General features: G+C 49.2%; 1 pseudogene; it reads right to left on the reverse strand.

The window, feature by feature from the left end:
• Positions 1–610: 610 nt before the first annotated feature.
• LOC116465270 (transmembrane emp24 domain-containing protein 2-like) lies at positions 611–2,690 on the reverse strand (annotated as a pseudogene).
• Positions 2,691–5,805: the final 3,115 nt, after the last annotated feature.

Below are 5,805 nucleotides of genomic sequence, written 5' to 3' on the forward strand. Positions count from 1 at the left end.
GCATGGAATGAAACAGGGGAGTGAGGGACACAAGGAGGTGGGAAGTGGGAGGGTCCCAGCCCCACCAACTATGCAGAGACCCCCTCGTCGTCCTGGACACCACAGGGGCACCTGGAGGCTGGGAGACCAGGTCCTTTGTGCATGGGCCTGGGAGGAAGACCTGCCCTAAAGGTGATGCAGAGGCTACAGGTGCTGCAGGCGCCAGGGCCCACTCTAGACATCAGCCTCCAGGTTGACTAAGGGTCAGGTCATGTTTGAAACCATGCTTGGCTGGACCAGGACCCATGGCAAGAGCACCTGGGCACCAGTGTTCAGCCCTGGTCTGCAGGAAGGAGGACAGCAGACTTTAGGACCCCACAGTACGGCAGTGCTGACCATTTCACCCACGTGGCCTCCTTGAGAAATACGGATGGGGAGCCCTCTGGGGATGGGCAAGGCCTTCCAGGACAGGCTCGGTTCTGGTCCCCTGCTTTTTGAGGTTGGATTAAAATGCTGACCATGGCAGAGGGGGCACAGCTCAGGTTCCCACACCTCACTTTTCACAGCCTCCAAGGGCAGCAGTGCACGTGGAGGAGACGTCTCCCATGAGGCCAAGGCCTCCAGTGCTCACCGATGCCCTCCGCGAAGTTGGGGTAGAACTCGTCAGTGAAGAGGGGCTCGGGCAGCTCACGGAAGTACAGCTTCGGCATGCCCGCAATGGCGTTCACGTCCATCTCGCTCATCATCACCGACACGTCCTTGTTATCTGGGAAGAGCACAGAAATGCAGCAGCCTCCTTGAGGATCCCGAGTGAGTCACCCGCCATCCCTGCCTTGGCTAAAGCACCGTCCCTGCCACACTGACACTGTCCCAGTGTCATGGCAACTAGAACAAGAGCTTCAAAGGAGGACCAAAGGACCACTCTACTGTTTGTGTTGTTGTTGATGGCTCTGTGTAATCTCTCCCAATTTCCATGTATTCCTGTTTGTGCTTTACAGCTGTCACTGCCACTGCTAGCTCACTGATCGTTTCTTCTAGCTTGTTCTGGTGAGCTCCTTTTTCCATGTCCTGTCCTTTTGGAGCCTCTCCAATATCAATGGTGAACATCACTATTTTTGGAGTCATGGTAGACATCCGGTTACTAAAACAAAATTTGTATGTTCCATCATGTGAGCAGCAAATGTGTATTTCCCACTGGATTCTCAGTCTCCTTTGTAAATCCCTTTATTATCTCATCCTGTAATCACATCCAGGAAGTCACCCTCTGCCACCTCAGAGATGAGGCCCATCTTGGTGCCCAAGGTGACCCCTCAAAGAAGCACTCCTCAGCATGCGGGTCAAAGCTAACAAAGTAGCCTGAGACCGTGGCCAGGAGAGTGGCCAGGAGCACCAGCAGTTCAGCAAAGGTCACCACGATAGGGCTGGGGCTGAAGCCAGGACCTGGACTGCAGCCTCCAGAGGCGCCCCCACTGCCACCCCACTGGAATTTTAAACAGTAGGAAAAACAGGGGCTGGGCGCGGTGGCTCACACCTGTAATCCCAGCACTTTGGGAGGCTGAGGTGGGTGGATCACGAGGTCAGGAGTTCAAGACCCCTGGTCAAGATGGTGAAACCCCATCTCTACTAAAAATAAAAAAAAAAAAGCCAGGTGCGGTGGCAGGCACCTGTAATCCCAGCTACTCAGGAGGCTGAGGCAGGAGAATTGCTTGAACTCCGGGGGGCGGAGATTGCAGTGAGCCAAGATAGCGCCACGGCACTCCAGCCTGGGTGACAGAGTGAGATTCCATCTCAAAATAAATAAATAAATAAATAAACAGTATGAAAAACAATGTCAAATGTCTCTTTTTTTTTTTTTGGAGACAGAGTCTGGCTCTGTCACCCAGGCTGGAGTGCAATGGTGCAATCTTGGCTCACTGCAACCTCCACCTTCCAGTTTCAAGCAATTCTCCTGCCTCAGCCTCCCGAGTAGCTGGGATTACAGACATGCTCCACCATGTCTGGCTAATTTTTTGTATTTAATAGAGACAGGGTTTCACCATGTTGGTCAGGCTGGTCTCGAACTGCTGACCTCATGTGATCTTCCTGCCTTGGCCTCCCGAAGTGCTGGGATTACAGGCATGGGCCACCACACCCGGCCATGTCTAAATTTTTATATTGAAACTTTGAAATTAATTTGGATATACCAAGTTACATAAAACATTATTAAAATTAGCTTTATCAGGTTCCTTCTTCTCTCTCAATGTGGACACTAGATATTTAGCCTAGATAGACAATATTTAATCTAGATAGACAATATATGTCTCACTTCATATTTTTATTGGATGGCACTGATCTAGAAGATAGCAGAAAAATATCTTCAGGACATCAAATTAGGAAAAGATGCCATAAATGTCAATTAAGAAGCAATAACCATAAAGGGAAAGACTAATATATTTGACCACATTTAAAGTGTTGGTGTCAAAAAGACAGCATTAAGAGACTAAAAAGGCAAGCCACAAACAGAGAAAATGTATTTGTAGCACCCATGATTCTCAATACAGAACTTCAACAAGCTAATAAACAGGCAACCAATCCAATAGAAAAACACGTTCAACAGAGTCTCCCAGACACCCAGACGCATCCCGCAGCACGTGGTGTCGGAATGAACGAACGAATGTATGGCAGGGAAGAGTGTTTAGGTGCACACTAAATCGGGGAGCTAATTCCCCCATCCTAGGGATACCTTTGGATCTTTTAAAGTAAATGATATTATATGAAATATCTAGAGTCACTCATAAAAACAAAAGGTAAGATAAGGACTGCTAGAGGCTGGAGGGACGGGGAAATGCAGAGTTGTTTCATGTGTGCGAAGATGTTCTGAAGACTGGTTTCATGCAATGTGAATATACTTTTGTGTACTTAAAAATACCTAAGATGGGGAGGCCAAGGCGGGCGGATCACAAGTCAGGAGTTCGAGACCAGCCTGGCCAATATGGCGAAACCCCATCTCTACAAAAATACAAAAATATTAGCTGGGCCTGGTGGTGCACACCTGTAATCCCAGCTGCTCGGGAGGCTGAGGCAGGAGAATTGCTTGAACCCAGGAGGCAGAGGTTGCAGTGAATGGAGATCGCACCATTGCACTCCAGCCTGGGTGACAGAGACAGACTCTGTCTCAAAAAAAAAAAAAAAAAAAAAAAAAAAAAAAAAAAAAAAAAAAAAAAAAAAAAAAAAAAAAAAAAAAAAAAGCCTAAGATGGTAAGTTTTATATTATGTGTATTTTGCAACAATTAAATATTTTAAAAACCTCTAAAGTCACCATGTTACTTAGAATGCGAAAGAGCTATTCTGTCTATATTATTATGTTGGTTATATCAGCCACATTGGCCAGAATGTTCTTTCATATAGAAAACCTCCAGTTTTCTGAGACAGACAGTTTGGATTCTGGACATCTGTTTTTAAGTGGGAGAGGTTTCTGACTCCTTACAAAATTTCTTTTAGGGAATGATTGGCCAAGATGAGATCCAATCATATGTCTATTACCTCCCGGGTCTGCCACTTGGCTGTGAGTCCTTTTCAGGCCGTGTGCAGGGGCGGTTCCAGTGACCAGGCAGGAGCTGAGAAGCCCCAGGCAGGTGAGTTGAGCACTGGAAGGGGGTGGGGTGTGAAATAAGATCTTGAGAAGTGGGAGCGGGGTGAGGTGGATGGGCAATAAGAACAAGATCTACTCCAGCAGGGTGGTACCACAGGGACACTTGCCTGGAGAAGGAATAGGATGCTGTTGCCTGGAGTCGGCAGAAGGCCCGGAGCAAGTGGGGAGCAAGAGGGCACCCAGAGTGCTTCTGACCAGACCAAGCAGCATGCAGGCCGTGGTGGGACGCCCAAGGGAGCAGGCGACCCCAGACGAGGGTCATCAGGACCAGATCCTGTGGGGACTGCGTGACCAGAACAAGCCGTGCGGAGGCCACGGTGGGACGCCCGAGGGAGCAGGCGACACCTCAGACGAGGGTCATCAGGACCAGATCTTGTGAGAAATGCACTTCCATTATGAACCCTCAAATTCTATGTGCAGCATCATACGAATGCCCTCTGCAAGGATGAGGGGCCTGGCAGGATGGAGGAAAGGCCGGAAAGGGGAGTTCCCCCACGGAAAAAAGGAGAGAGTCCTGGGGGCTGTGGAATGAGGGGTGTGAGTCCCAGTGAAGGAGAAGACGCCTTCTCACACCCCACCTTCTTTCGTAGACTTTAGGAGCCATGTCTTTGGAGGGGGCCTTGCCCACATCACATCAGATGTATTAAATATACTAAAATGCATCCACATCCCAGGAAACATTTTCACTGTCGAAATGAGAGGCTGAATATCTTTTTCTAATTTTGCTTTTGAAATATAACTATTTTGCAGGATTGCTACATTTTGGTTTTCTTGGTATTTTGGTTTCTTTCTAATGAGCTAGAGGTTTCTACTCAGGTTTCTGATCTTCTCTCAGACCTTCTGAAAGCTCAGGGGTAGGAGCCTCCGGGCCATGGCGCTCCCCTGATGAAGCAGCCCTGCCCTCCACTCTCATCACTGTGCACACTCCATGGGCCTGTCACATCAGCTCCCCCTAGGCTACTGGGCCTTAGATGGAGCTTCAGACCTACGCACAAAGCCACCTCCCAGCTCCCCTCCCTGGACAACCCACAGGTACCTCACTCACCAGGTGGAAAGCCAGGCTCACCCTGCATCTTCTTCCCCACCCTCTGCTACTCCAGAAGGTCCTGTGTCTCAGCCAAAGGTGCCAGTCATCCCCTCTCCCTGTTAGAAGCCCAGTAGTCATCCCCAGGGTCTCTCCCTCACTCCACACACACAGGGAAGCAAAAGTCCTGTTGGTTCCTTCACATTCCTCTCACCTGATCCACCTGTTCCCACCTCAGCGAAAGACTGCTTGTCTGTATCTCTATTCACACCATTTCGCCTTCTAAGCAGCACCCAATCCGCCTCTCTCTCCATCCTCACTCCGGAAGCCTCAGCAGGGCTGTGCTATCTCCTGCCTGGATTGGTCTGATGGGCTTCCCAACTACTCTCTTTCCCTATCCGCTCCACCCCTGCTAGCTAGAGCTTTGCTAGGAGGCCAATTAGATTACATCAGTCTCCACACAAGGTCTTTCAGTGGCCCTCACAGCTCCTGAGCTTAAATCAATCAGCACATATGGACGCCCCTTTAGTTCTGGCTCTGGTTCCTGCCTAGATTGACCCCATACTCCCCTCCACCTCTCCACCCACATCTCTATTTCTTTATGTAAATTATTATTATTATCATTATTTGAGACGGATTCTCACTCTGTCGCCAGGCTGGAGTGCAGTGGCGCAATCTCGGCTCACTGCAACCTCCACCTCCTGGGTTCAAGCGATTCTCCTGCCTCAGCCTCCCCTAGAAGCTGGGACTACAGATGCACGCCACCACACCCAGCTAATTTTTGTATTTTTAGTAGAGACGGGGTTTCACCATGTTGCCAGGATGGTCTTGATCTCTTGACCTTATGATCTGCCTGCCTTGACATCCCAAAGTGTTGGGATTACAGGCGTGAGCCACCGCACTCAGCCTATATAAATTATTTTTTAATTTTTATTTATTATTATTATTATTTTTTTTTTTTTTTTGAGACAGAGTCTCGCTCTGTCACCCAGGCTGGAGTGCAATGGCGCAATCTCGGCTCACTGTAAGCTCCGCCTCCCGGGTTCACGCTATTCTCCTGCCTCAGCCTCTCCGAGTAGCTGGGACTACAGGCGCCCGCCACCACCCTTGGCTAATTTTTTGTGTTTTTAGTAGAGACGGGGTTTCACCGTGGTCTCGATCTCCTGACCTC

This window comes from Hylobates moloch, unplaced genomic scaffold (assembly GCF_009828535.3).
Source record: "Hylobates moloch isolate HMO894 unplaced genomic scaffold, HMol_V3 SCAFFOLD_4158, whole genome shotgun sequence".
Lineage (NCBI taxonomy): Eukaryota > Metazoa > Chordata > Mammalia > Primates > Hylobatidae > Hylobates > Hylobates moloch.